Source organism: Prinia subflava, chromosome 3 (assembly GCF_021018805.1).
Source record: "Prinia subflava isolate CZ2003 ecotype Zambia chromosome 3, Cam_Psub_1.2, whole genome shotgun sequence".
Classification (NCBI taxonomy): Eukaryota; Metazoa; Chordata; class Aves; order Passeriformes; family Cisticolidae; genus Prinia; species Prinia subflava.
In genome coordinates this window covers 34543917-34558078 of record NC_086249.1, presented here as the reverse complement: position 1 = coordinate 34558078, position 14162 = coordinate 34543917, and positions in this window count along the sequence as shown.

The following is a 14162-nucleotide window of genomic DNA, read 5'->3' as shown; positions in this document are numbered from 1 at the left end:
TAACTTTCCAAATTCTAAATATCAAGGATTTTCAAAACAGAAAGTATTTCTTTACAAGGTAGGAAAAATTTCTTCATGGAAAGGATTGTCAAGCCTTGGAAAAGGCTGCCCAGAGAAGTGGTGGAGTCACCATCCCTGGAGGTATTTAAAAGCCATGTAGGTGTGGCATCTGGGGACATGGTTTAGTGGCTGTACTGGGTTAATGGCCAGATGCAATGATCTTGAATGCCTTATCCAACTTAAATGATTTTATGATTCTGAGTGAATAGTCATTTCTTATTACTTAGTTGTCCCAGGAAGTTGCAGAGCTGCTTAACCAGAGGAGGTTCAAATAGAAATGAAGCAGATTTATAGACAATGGGTTCAAAACAAGTACTAAAGGGGAAGGACAGGTATTTACCCTTTGACATGCCTCATCTAGATTAGGAATTGATAGCAGATGATAGTAGGATGGGAAAGGACCACAGAAAGTGCCAGGTGTCAGTGTCCTTGAAATAGCTTCTCCTATTGCTGTTGTTGTAGTCTTTTTCTGATAGAAAAAGCCAGAATTCTGAAAAAGAAATTTAACTCTTTAAAAATAATTATGTCTTTAATCTCACCCAAGAACTGAGGGCTATGAGGAGGGGAGTTTATGTTTTTAATGAAAGGAGGCATGCCAATCACATATAAGTGAACACAAGTAAAAATGGGGAAAATCTGGAGCAAATTAACTGCTCCTCAGGTACAAGACTAACACCTGGACCCTCAATGAAAATGGCAATGTAGACCCCTTGCTGGCATCATAAAACATCCGCTGGGATTACAGATGGCACACAGCCAACAGAGTAAAATACCCTTCAGTCTTTTGAGTCGAACAAAACTTTTCTCCAACTTTGTCTTGACAAGAAAAGGAAATCCAGCTGAAGAGGATGTTTGGCTTTATCCCACTATGTCCCTTCCTTCCCTGTCTTGGCATCATCTCTGCTGGGTCCTGTGAAGCCTGTGCTCTAATCCATCCTGGTACTCCTCTGTCCCAGGAACCCCCTGGGGCATATTTCTTCCAGGCAGCTTGTGGGAGTACCTGTGGAGATCAGGCTTGTGAGTGGAAACCATATTGTCCAAGTGTAACACAGAGGAATTACTTTCACCACCTGAAACTCTGCTGCTGGATGTGAGCCAGCAGCTCCTGCCTTCACAACCTGTTTGACTCCCTCCTTCCATCCTATCCACCTCAATGGGTGCTCTTCAAGGCATCATTTGTCTCCATCTGTACAAACCCCAAAGCTGACCTGGCACTCACCTCCCACAAACTTACCTGCTGAGTGTTTTAAATTTCATGGTTGGTACTTGCTTCTGACATTTGGTACATTTGAAAATCTTGCCTTGAAACACATTTTGAAGTTAAGGCTGGTTTTCCGATTTGTTGTTCCCAAAGGATTTCTCCCATTGCAGGTGTTCTCTGATTTCTACTGGAAGGGGGATTAACACCTGGACTAATGGCTGGGTGATGCCCTTTGATGTAATGGTGTTGAGAACCAGATGCTATTTGCACTTTCACTGCTGTATTTGCAGCACTGATATATGAAAGTTGTTCACAGAGACACTTCCCAGTCTTCCCAGCTCAGCATGAGTTGTGTCATCCAGCTCTGCTGGAAACCTCTAACTGGAGGCATTAAATGATTTTCCTCTAGAGAAAAATGCAGGCACTAGTGGCTTGATCTAGGTTCTTCCACTGTGTCTCTGTGTCTGTTTCTGAGTGTGAATTGTTGCACAAATTTATTTGCTGGGCAGTGTAGGGTCAGATGGATTTACAGCAGATAAACACGTGCCTTTGAATATGCTGCATGTATTTATATGCTATAATTTTTTTCTTTTCATATGTTGATCTGAGGATTATTAAATTGATATTAGAGAACACTACATTGAAAATGTTATATTTATAACTCTGTGTCCAGGATGCCTTAATGATGGAGAAAAGGAAAAAAAATGGAATGAAGGCATTCTGTCAAAATTAGATGCTTATTTGCTATAAACCTCCATATACTGCTGGGACATCTGGTAAAAATTCTTTAAAAAACCACCAGATACTTATAAAATGTTGGAATGTGTTTAGGAGACACTCTTCTTGTCCAGAAGACTCCTAAAGTCTTGACAGAACAGAAAACTGACAGCTCCTATTTTGGAAGCTGAGAGAGCTGGAGGTGGTTTCCTGGATTAGAATGTGCAGCACCAGCATCAATGCAGAGCCTGGCTTATCTTCACAGCAACAGAGGCCATTCGTAAAATCACACTTTCAGCACTAGCATAAAGACAATTTAGAAGAGCTTCAAATATTCTGTGAAAAAAACCCCACCATTAATTCATATTCAAAAGGAGTTGCTCCACTGCTGATATAAAGGATGGAGTCTGTCTTTGGGATGGGAATTGTGATGAAGATCCTTCTGGGATCATGTCTGCATCTTCACGAGGGTTTTATGAGAGTCTTACAGAGTCTTACAGATACTCCAGAAATACTAACTGAAGAAGATCTCTGCATCCTGCTTTGTTCTGTATCATCCAGAGCAACTCAGGGGACCATGAGAAGCCCCTGATGGTTCAAACTCTCCTTAGATGTCTGGAGGCAGACTCTGATTTAGGGTTGCTGAGATACTTGTGATGAGTGTGTAGAGTTGATCTTGACAGGCACTGAACATTCTGGAGAGAGTCAGAAATGAGTGGTTGTGGTTACTCCAGCAGCATGGAGTGAGCACAGAACCGGTTCCTTTGGCAAAATTACTCAACTGTTTAAACCCACAATCAGACCCCTTTCTGGACTAAGACAGTGTACCCTACTTTGGGCTTTTCCTACCCGCCTTCCCCCCAAGATCTTACAGGAAGGATCTTATAAGTGCCCCTAAAATAATTTTGCTTTTGCTGATGCAGCATATATGGGGGCAGATTTTGTAAGGGGGGCCCAGGACCTGGGGAATCAGGACAGCAAGAAGAAAGGGATGTGAATTCTAGCTCCTCCTAAGCTTATGGGAAAGTGAATTGAGAACTCTTCTCAAGAGAGATCAGCCTGCAGGGCAGTAATCACCATAAGGGGCCATCTTCCACAGCCAGGGGCCCATGAGAAATTACCTTGTCATCAGGGCACTCGGCAGAGGGGCAGGTCCCAGGGACACAGGTCAGGTTTGTCTGATCACTCATTACAGCCTTGCTTGAGGAGGAGGTACTAAAGCACTTTCCTGAATCTCCTTTATCCTCCTGCATGTCCAGGATGAGCAAGATGAGAATTCTGAATATCTTCCACCTCGTTCTTTTCTGAGACTGGCAGTAACAGCCATTCTCATGGTATGTTCTTCATCAGTGATAATTAACCCACTCTGGGAGGATCACCTGTCTGAGAGCAGCATGTCCAGTTACATGCCAAGCCATGGGAGGGTCAGCATCCACCAGTTTCCCTTACATCTTCCAGTCATAGAAGTGCTGCCCAAGTGGGCCTTTCCCAGCCCTTCCTTCCCTCCTCTGCCAAGGAGAGGAATGCCACATCCCCTCCCAGTGTTGTGTCAACCCCCCTCAAACCACCACACACCTCACTTGAACCCCTTTCAGTCCACTGCCCTGGAGGTTTAATAAAGGTAATGACACTTGTCTGCCCCAGGCCATCCCTGTAAGTCAGCAAAGAGTGCTGTGATCTTTAAATCACACTGTAAATTGCCTACATATCTCTCAGATTTTGTTAGTTTATTTGTTTCAGTTTTCCTCTGTAGCTCTCAGCTGGTGCTGGACATGGGAAACCAGATCAGACCAGCCCAACCGTGGATTTCAGCCAGCATGGCAAATCTGGAATGATTTATCTTTTTTCTTTTTTCTTTTTTTCCCCAAGTAGAGCAGCAGCAAGTTTGCTTTTGAGCCAGCACCTCACAGTCCCTTGTGACTATCACAGATACAAAAATCATGTGAGGTTGCTTGGTAACACTCAAATGTAAGCACTGTACATGTCCCAAGGACTGCACTGTATTTAATCAAAAGTTACAAATACTATATAAACACACCAAATTCAGGGGAATCTGCTAATAATTCAACAGAGCAAGGGTAATAATGCTGCTCATAAATTTAAAACTCTCTACATATTAAACAGGAACTGCTGACAACATAGCACTTACCATAAAATCTGTAAAAATGGGGGAAAATATAATTCTCTGGCCATTGATAAATCAAACACATGAAACCTGTGGAGTAAACCCAAGAAACAGCAAAGGGAGTCTGCCAAAATCAAAGAAAACAGCATCCAAATTAACCCAAGCAAGATCCAGACTCAAGCTATAGCCACAGATCAAAACATTCCTCTGTATATAAACATCCTGCCATGGGGGCTGATCAACATCTCATATTAGTAATACTATATTCCCCAAGAAGGGATTTCAAGGCACACATCAGCACAAAAGATGTGAAGTTCAAAGCCAACAATAAGAAAACAATTAGAAACAGAAATCTCCTGTTCAAGGACTCCACCAAGAATGGCAAGCTTTTTTTATTAGCACAATAATCCCTGCAGTGGCAGAGAAGAACCCTTAGAGAAGTCAGAGAAGAGACAAAATAGTCTGCAAAAATTAGAACAACAATATGCTAGTGTACGATATTTTGTATGTTCGTAGTGGGAAACAAACTTCTTCTTCAGGAGTTCCTTTTCTCTACCCATGTTTCCTTTGTTTCCTAGATTTCTGCTGCATCTGTTAGAGAAAATAGCCCATCGTAACTGTGATGGTGCTAACCACAGATTGTTAAAATAAACATTGTCTTTAAAATAAAACAGTGCAGCGGCTGTGCTGCTGGATCACATTCATCCCTCTTTCTGTTTTCTGACAACTGCTCCAAGTAAAGGGCATTACCTTTACTTCAGGCAACACTGGAATTACCTTGTCTTTTCCAGTATTTGCTCTTCTTGTGAATTTTTTGTTTTGTTTTGTATTGTTTTGTTTTGTTTTGTTTTGTTTCCTTGGCAAATGTAATTTCACTGAACTGACACTGAGGAACCACCAAAGACAGAGGTTTGCTCAGAGGTTTCCTGTGCAGTAACACAGCCCAGGGAGAGCCGTGAGGCCACTGAGAACAGCTTAACCACAGGTGAGACTCCCCTACCAGGGTGGTACCCAGAGACTGTCTGGAGGGGGACAGGTTTACCTCGTCTAAGCAGCAGCCTTGAGAGCCCACCTCCTCCTGCTTTTGTGGAAATGCAGCATTCACAGTGCCTCGTTTAGTTAGGGAAGGCAATTAAATGGGAAGGATTATTTGGAGATGATCAATCATGCCAAAATATTCCATGTCTTTCCTATCAGCACTTTGATGTGCTGGGTCATATGAATGTTGGAGAACTTGAGCTAAGACACAAGAGCAGATTTTTACTGTTCAAAACTGTTTCTCCAGAAATATTGAACAAGTGGAAACTGAGTAGTGGAGGAGGTACCTACACCTGAGGAGGGAGTCCCCACTGTGATTTCCGTGGGTGAACGCTGTCCCATCACTGATGGCCAGTGTACCTGTCACTCCTCTCCTGTGCTCAACAGCCTGACAGGGAAGGAAAGAATGGGTGTGGGAGGACCATGCTGCCCTTCATTTCACACCATAAGCTTTTTCCTAGTTTCATTTGAGAAAACATAAATCTCCCTGGAGTGGGCTGTCAGTGAGCTTGGTTGGGGAGGGAGTTATAGAGAGATTGCCTTGGGCTAAAATCAGCTTCTCTCTCCTTATTTGCTCAAATATTTGGCAGCCCCTAGGAACATAAACTAAGCAACTTTGTAGCTGTGCCTTATTAAAAACAAGTTATATAGAACGAAAAGAACAAGTTTAAAAAATGATAGGAGTGGTGACATGTTCCAGACCTGGTCCTGAGCGGCAGGTGGTTAACGGGAACCTTCCGAGGAGCCGTGCTTGGAAAGGTGCCCCAGGTAGGGTCTCTGCAGTCATATCTGTTAGCAATAACTTCTTCAGCAAGTCTCTGAGGTTGTGAAATAAATATAGGCTCCAATAAAATAGATGGTGCATGTAGTTAATTATTACTGTGCTCAGAAAGAGCTTGCACAATGTCAAGAGGGCCATAAGGTGAACAAAGAAAGTGAAATGTAACCTGAAGAATATTATGCAGCCATGAATTTTGATCAATTAAATGGAAGAGGAGAGGAAAGAAAATCAATGCAGGTCTTCCACTCTGGGATATGACTGTGAGTAGTTTACTCTTAAATCCTCCAGAGACACATGCCAAAGAAATTCTCATGTGGGCATTTTCATTTTTCTCTGGCTGCCCTCAAAACAAAGCCCATTCAATGAATTCCATCACAATGTAAGATTTTTCCAGGGAACCAGCCTGCTATATTTTCCAAGTACAAAGCACAGGTATCAGTTCTGGTTGCAGGTTCTGGGTTTGCCTCTAGGGTGCTGATGGGTGAGGTGGTGGTTTCTGCATTCAAATTGGGTGCTTCTTCCAGTTTTCTGTGAAATAGTGACCCTTGAAAGGAACAGTGAATTTGGGCAGTTGTGAATGAAGTGTGTTTAGACAATAGCACTAACCAACATGATGCCCTTATGTCACAAATGTTTGGACAAACTCTGGTCTGTGAAGAGTTATTTCTGCTAAGAGGACAAAATTATCCCAGCAAGAGCTTTTACTATTGAATCATTTGGTTTACTTACTGAGACTAATGAAGCTCTGTTTCTTGAACAGAGAGAAATCAAATAGCAACTAGCCATTAATTTCAATTGCTCTTAGTTTCAAGTGTCTGTCAGTCATCTCTCAGCCCTCATCTCTAGAGGTCTCCATTTCTGCTTGTTCTGGGCTCTATAACCATCAACCTTTTTTGCACATTGACATAAGCCTTCAGGGAAAATGGCCAGTGACACTTCTTCATTAACATGTAATTTTGGTTTAGAGAGTTGTGCCACAGAAGCCACTGTTATTTCAGCTATTTGGGTTCACAATCAAGCGTAGCTTTTCCTTGAAAGTTTCATGTGTGGATCTCAGCAGTTTGTAGCCCATCCATAACACTAATTCACTAGAAATGGCTCAATAATTGTAATGAATTAGCCATAAACTTTGTCATCAGCCAAGGTGGCTGTGCAAGGACATTAACTCAGAAGAAGGATGGTAGCAATCACAGAGGTCAGAAACTACATCACAAATGACTGCATTGTTTAAGTAAAACCAGTGAAATATCTGGAAAGACTCCTCAAGAGGAGCCCAATTCAAAGCCCCACTACCCACAGGCTTCTGAACCATAGGTTTCAAGTGGGATGAAGAGTTGAGTATTACAGATGGTATTCATTTTTTTTCATACCATTGTATAAACTAAATATTTAAAAATGGGATAGTGCTGATTTTGTTGGTTTCTACCTTAGAACTTTGTCCAAATGCAGTAATTTTAAAAGTTGTTTTCATTATTCTGTAATAGTTTTGCCACTGACATTTAGTTCTCTTCCAATCTATGTTGGGATTATGGTAGACAATAAAATTAAAATGTCAGCCTTCTTTTTCACTGTGCCCTGCCTTTTTTATTAAAGATAATTTAAATTCTGTAAGCTAACGCATATTCTTCTAACAACCATCTTTAGATACTGTACCTTGTTTGGTGTTTGTGGTTGGACTAACAAACCATTTAGAAAAGGCCCAGTCTGTTTGGGTGTTGTGGGGTTTTAATTGAACACCTTGAATAAACTGCTATGAGTCACAGTGCCATTGCAAGGGGAAGCAGCAGGTCTTGCAGCCAGGAGAGCACCATGTGAGACATACTGCCTGGGCCTGCTGACATGCTCTGTGGCTCGTGGGGAGCCACTGCAGACTGCCTGGGGCTCCAGCACTTTATTTTGTCTGTAGCAGATGAAATGTAAAATCCCCTTTTGCTGGCAAGCCCTTAAAACTCAGGTCTGGTTTGTCCATTTGATGCTAAGTGGCTCTGAAGGGCAGTGCCTCGCTGCTGTGTGGAGCAGAGGAGGTCACTGTGAAGGTTGTGGCTGGTTTGCAGGGCTCTGTGATGGGTTCAGTGGCACCCACCAGCGACAGGGGCTCACGGCTGTGTCGCTGAGGCATCGGTGTGAGGCGTACCAAGGGCACGGCCCTCTCTGTGGGAGCGCTGACTGCTGGGCCAGCCGTGTTCACATACAGCTGGAAATTTAAAAGCAGATCATGCCCAAGGCAAGGTTCATCCCTGCAACAGAAGTGCACCAGAAAGAGCCTTGAATTCTCAATAAACAAAGATGAAGCTGTTGATAGAAAAGCTTCTGGTGTGCAGGCCTTCTCCAAACCTTCAGAGCTTGCACCTTTTCCACATTCCCACAGCGCTTCTCACAAATGCTGGCACCTGAAATGCTGGCACCTGTGCCCATGCGTATGCCTGTGCAGCAGGCAGGAGAACATGCTGGAGACTATGCTTGGAAGAAGTGCCAATAAATATTTGTGAAGAAATGCTAAATTAGAGGCTAGTAGAGGCCTGGTAAATGGAGACAGGAGAATAACACTTGGGAGAAGATGTACAATGGAAAACAGGGTCCATGTGAAGGTAAAATGGTTTGGAGACATGAAGCATAAAGATGAGAGAGAGCTGGAAGACAGGAGAATACAAGTCTGCTATGGGAAATAATGGGGAGCTGGGGAAGGGCATGCTTGGCTGTACCTCTCCTAGGAAATGAAATGTGCCAGGGAACATTCCTGAGCACAGCAATGTGCCTGTCTGTATTAGCCCTAGCTGTTTATCAAAAGTAGTTTTCAAATGGCTACAGTTTTGGAGGCTAAGAGATCTACCTTTAGGTCCCTCTGGGTCAGCTGGCCTTTTGTTCATTGTCCAGTACAGAGACAACCCTTTCGTGTATGTTTTTTAGATCATGTGCCATCTCAAGAGGTCCTGGGCATGACTGAAGTGTCTGCAGAGTGATAAAGGACTGCCCTGCTTCATTAGACAGGCAATTTGGAGTCCAGTCACACTGCTCACATGGTGTGGGTTGGGTTATCTTTGTAACATGAAGCCAGGTCTCAGGAATCAGGGAACAAAGCCCCAGTCAGAGCACAGACAGCAGTTCTGGTTCTTGGTGCCTTTGCAGAGTGTTGCTTTGTGTATGTGTGTAGTAGATATTTCATCAAAATTATGCCACAAAGGCTCAAGATTTGTCCAAATAAGTCCTGCTCCAAAGGACTTTGGTTTTTCTGTTTAGATGAAGTTGAAGAAGTCAAGTTGGAAAAGAGAGGGACAAAAGCTGCAGGAGGATGAATGAGATAATCAAAGTCCAACATAAAGGTTTGTTCAGAGAGATGAGAAGAGCCGCAGAAGAGCCCAGAGCCATCAAAGCATACCCAGAGGAAACATCAAATATGCTGAAGACTCACCAAGGTGAGAACAAGAATGTGAAGCTCACTGCAGATCCTGTGGTGGACAGCTTCAACCATGACATGTTGGCAAACATAGTAGTTTAGGGTATCAGGAAAGACCTGGAAGAGGTATGGGAGGACAGCTCTGTAGGATTTTAAAGATGGAAGGAAGGGAGAGAGAAGGGTGTTCTTTGCATGTACTATGTGAAAAGTCATCTGAGGGAATTTGAGGAAGAATGGGAAGATGCAAGAGAACATTTGTTTGATGATGTTGAAGAAGGAAGGCTTTCTCTGTAACGGCACTTACTGAAATAGCGGTGTGCTACTGCAGAAACTATTCCTTCCTTCCTTCCTTCCTTCCTTCCTTCCTTCCTTCCTTCCTTCCTTCCTTCCTTCCTTCCTTCCTTCCTTCCTTCCTTCCTTCCTTCCTTCCTTCCTTCCTTCCTTCCTTCCTTCCTTCCTTCCTTCCTTCCTTCCTTCCTTCCTTCCTTCCTTCCTTCCTTCCTTCCTTCCTTCCTTCCTTCCTTCCTTCCTTCCTTCCTTCCTTCCTTCCTTCCTTCCTTCCTTCCTTCCTTCCTTCCTTCCTTCCTTCCTTCCTTCCTTCCTTCCTTCCTTCCTTCCTTCCTTCCTTCCTTCCTTCCTTCCTTCCTTCCTTCCTTCCTTCCTTCCTTCCTTCCTTCCTTCCTTCCTTCCTTCCTGCCTTCCTTCCTTCCTTCCTGCCTTCCTTCCTTCCTTCCTGCCTTCCTTCCTTCCTTCCTGCCTTCCTTCCTTCCTTCCTGCCTTCCTTCCTTCCTTCCTGCCTTCCTTCCTTCCTTCCTGCCTTCCTTCCTTCCTGCCTTCCTGCCTTCCTGCCTTCCTGCCTTCCTGCCTGCCTTCCTGCCTGCCTTCCTGCCTTCCTTCCCGCCTTCCCTCCTTCCTTCCCTCCTTCCTTCCCTCCTTCCTTCCTTCCAGAACATGGAAGGTTTAAGGCAAGCAGATGATCTGCAGGCAGAAAGAGATGCTTACGCTGCCTGGCCCACACGTTTATTCAGACCAGGGTCTATTTTGGGCTTGGCCCCCTTCTTGGCACAGTCCTGAGCTTCTCCTGTGACTGCCAAAATGTGAGCTGAGTCTCCTTTTTTTTTTGACAGAACTGGCACATGTTGTTCTTCATTCACAATCTGTTTTTTAGAGTCATTTTTACAGCAAATAGCCAAAGGAAACAACATTTTATTGCATAACAAAATGGCTCAGAAATAGTGAAATGGAGGTGAGAAGTACGTTATCAGGATTTAAATTAATCATTAAAAAAGAGGTTTGAAAGCAAATCAGTTTATGCCTTTGTGCTATTTTTATGACTCCTACTATTGCATTGTCAGGTCCTGGCATAGCACTGTGTCTGGAGCTTCAGCCTGTGGTACTGACTGCAAAATAAGCACTCACTTTGGAATGCTTTTCTCATTTTGTAAATCATCTTTCCCTAAAGAAAATCAATGAGCAAGTGACCCAGACAGGTCAGGTTCACTCACTCCAACAGTGCTGCAAAGCCTGGGATGCCAAGGGCTGGCTGTGCCTGGTGCTTGCTGTTCCCACCATGGATTTGAACACTGATTAAATGGGGCAGGAACAAACCCACCTTCCCCAAGCTCCAAGCAAGGTGTGCAGGTGCAGGCTCCTCTCTTGGAAAGTCACCTGCTGTGCTGCCAGGTTTTAACAAGTCACAGCTGGTGAGGCTGCATTTCCAGCATTGAATTCTCCAGTGGCCCAGCCTGAAACACAAGAATTGCTCCAAAGTTCCTCTTCCTTAACATGTGCCATCCACATTCCCCAAAGTGGTTCCAGATCTCCTGTCACTGCGTTGCTCCCAAACATCCAAATGCTCCTCTGGTGCCTCCTCGCAATGGCTTCTCCTGCATGAGTAGCCATGGAGCAGGCAGGTTGTCCTCTGAGCCCAGGAGCTGTGTCTGTTCTGGCACGTGGGCATGCCCAGGGCAGGCTCTGAGCTGTGTCCAGCAGCTGGTTGGGATGGGTTAGCTATTCTGCTCCAAAATGATGCTGGGATTGTGCTAACAACTTGATGGGGTGGACGTGTTCCCAGGCACTCAGACACAAACCAGGCTGTCTCACCAACTGAAAGCAATGACTGTGCAATGTCCTCCCTGGGTAGAGGGGTAGCTGGCCCCTCTGAGTTTCTGTAGGTCTTAGACTCTGTGTCTCTCAGAGCAGACTATTCCCAGGTTTCCTAGTCGTGGCCATCCTGAAATTCATCCATCTAGAAACTGAAGGTTTACTCAATGAAAGTAGGAACAGGCAGAAGGAGAGAGAACTTTGACACCTTGCAGGCCATTCCTACCTACAAATTGTTTTGCGAAGAGTGCTGGCATGATGAAGGGAGTCCATTTTTGGGAGGTTGTGTGAATGGATGGGTAGATAGATGGATGGGTCAATGAATGGATGACGAGCACAACAAAGACAAACTGAAAAAGAACAGTTACAAAATATCTAAAGCCTGTGAATACAGACATAAAAGAAACATAAGGATAAGCAAAATACTGTCTTTCTAGATCCATCTTTTCATTTAGCTACACCTTCTGACTGTAGAGATCCTATTTGACAACCCTCTTCTAACCAGAGACCCAAGGTAATTTCCATCTGTGAACATGTAAACAAGGATTAGACACAAGGAACTGCTCTTAAGTCATGGGAGACATTCACATATAACACCAATTATATTTAGCCTAAAACTTATATTTCCTGCCCTTATATGCTCTTAAATCTTGTTCTTCATGCAGATGCAGACAAGTATTGTTGTAAACAGACCACTATAAACATAAATCAAGAGAACCAAAATTAAGGGCACACTTTCACCTTCACCTGTTTTGTTGCCAAGACTGATATAAAATGTAGTGAGTACTTTGCAATATGCACTGCACAGATCAAACATAACATGCTTTCCTACAAACTGACCTTGGCTAGACTGTAACGTTTTTATAAGGTTTCAAACCTCAGTGAACTGAAGACCTGCAAAGACAGCTGGAAAAATTTTAGCATCTAATTTCTCCTAGAAGTTTCTCTAGTAGAAATTGAAAGTTCACATTTTTGCCCGTGGACAGGATGATGTATGTGAGAATTTGTGTGACGTATACTCTAGTTCATTAAGAGAGTAATAAAACTTAAACCTTTCTACAGTTATAAAACTATTTCTCACCTGAATACCACTATAGAACTTTGTGAATGTTTCCACCTGAACTGTACTTGAAGTATAAAATGTTATGAAATCAAAATAGTTTCCAACCACATTTGACATGTGCACGCCAAAACATCAGCTTTACGATGTCACAAATTTCATCCATTTATTTCCGTTACCTCTCTTCTCTTTTTATTTCTATTAATAATTAATAAAACTCACAGAATCTAAGAAGGAGAAAAAAATGTTTCAATTTCTTAGGACATTGCTTGCTTACATCCAGTTTTCCCACAGCAGAAGGAATACACATTCCTTGTCTTTTGTCTTGTGGCTCTCAGCTTTGAAGGACCAAGTTGGCTTTACTTTGTTGGTGCAAGGAATCATGTCCCAGCCTTCTCTCTTTTCTAGTGCTTATGTAAATAATTTAATAGGAGATACCAGGACTATTCCAACAGAAAACTCCCCCATGTGATAGAGAAGGAATCATTTTCCACGCTGGCAATGGGGCTGGGTGCAATAGCAGGCAATCAGCTGTTACTCCTGTGCCACATGTAGTTCTCTGCATGGCAGTAACGTGCCAGGGCAGAAGTATGACCAGATGCCCACAGGTCAAGCCCAGAGCACATGCTTTTTTTGATGTCAAACTCTGGATGTTTTTTCTCCTTGCTTTAGCATACAGAACCACATCCACTTCTTCCAGTGCACACAAGCACATTGCACTCCCACCCTGTATATTGTCTGCAGAGATAGCAGGAGTTCTGTCTCTGCCTTGGTCCTGAAGTAGTACAGGCTTAGCTGAAGCTTTCAGGATCAGCCAGGTCTTCTTTTAAACCCCAGGAGGGGGTTGCGGTTCTCATGCATCCTCTAATGAATTTCTTTGTATTTATGAACAAGCTTCACCAGTGCCATCATGCTGGGTCTCAGCCTGTGTCTGGTCCTGCAGTGTGGCAGCCGCAGCAAGGCTGAACAAGCAGTTTGGCAGTGGAACAGGATCCTTAGGACTGTGTGCAACAGGCATCCCTGAAAGAATGGGAATGAATCTCACACTGGGGGAGTGGGAAAGTATTCAACTGCTGGGAAAGCAGCTGAATTTCACAAATGAAAATTTTTTCTTCATTTGGATAGCACAGGCTGCCAGCTTTTTTTTTCAGTAGCTGCCTGACAATCAAGTCCTGCACCCAATATCTGGCAGGCCAAGTTTTCCAGTTCCTTGACTTTCACCTCAGCCTTTAGCTGTGCTCATTAGAGCCATCACTGGTTTCTCTGGCTTCTGCCTGGTGTTTACCTTTGATGTGAGAGGCGTTTGTTATCTCCAAACTGTTGCCACAGACAGCTGATGGAGGCTGAGCCTCTCTCAGACAAACATCACTAACAGCTTCCATTTCTTACAGGTGCTGTAGTAAGAGGTCCTTACCTCTTGCATCAACTGCAGAATCTTCTCTCAAGTTGTCCTAAATGTCTCAGCACTCCTGAACTGTGCTCAAGTTGAAAACTTGCACTGAAGAAGTTTGTCAGATTGATCCTTTTCGACAATATGTCAAAAGCATAAACCCATGGCTTTTCCTACATCTTTTCCATGCATTTTCCTTCAGTGTAAAGCTTCAAATATCTCTTCATACAATATGCTGTAGATTAATTTTGGAATGGGAACTTGTATAACATCTTTTCTAACACAGAAAAAAG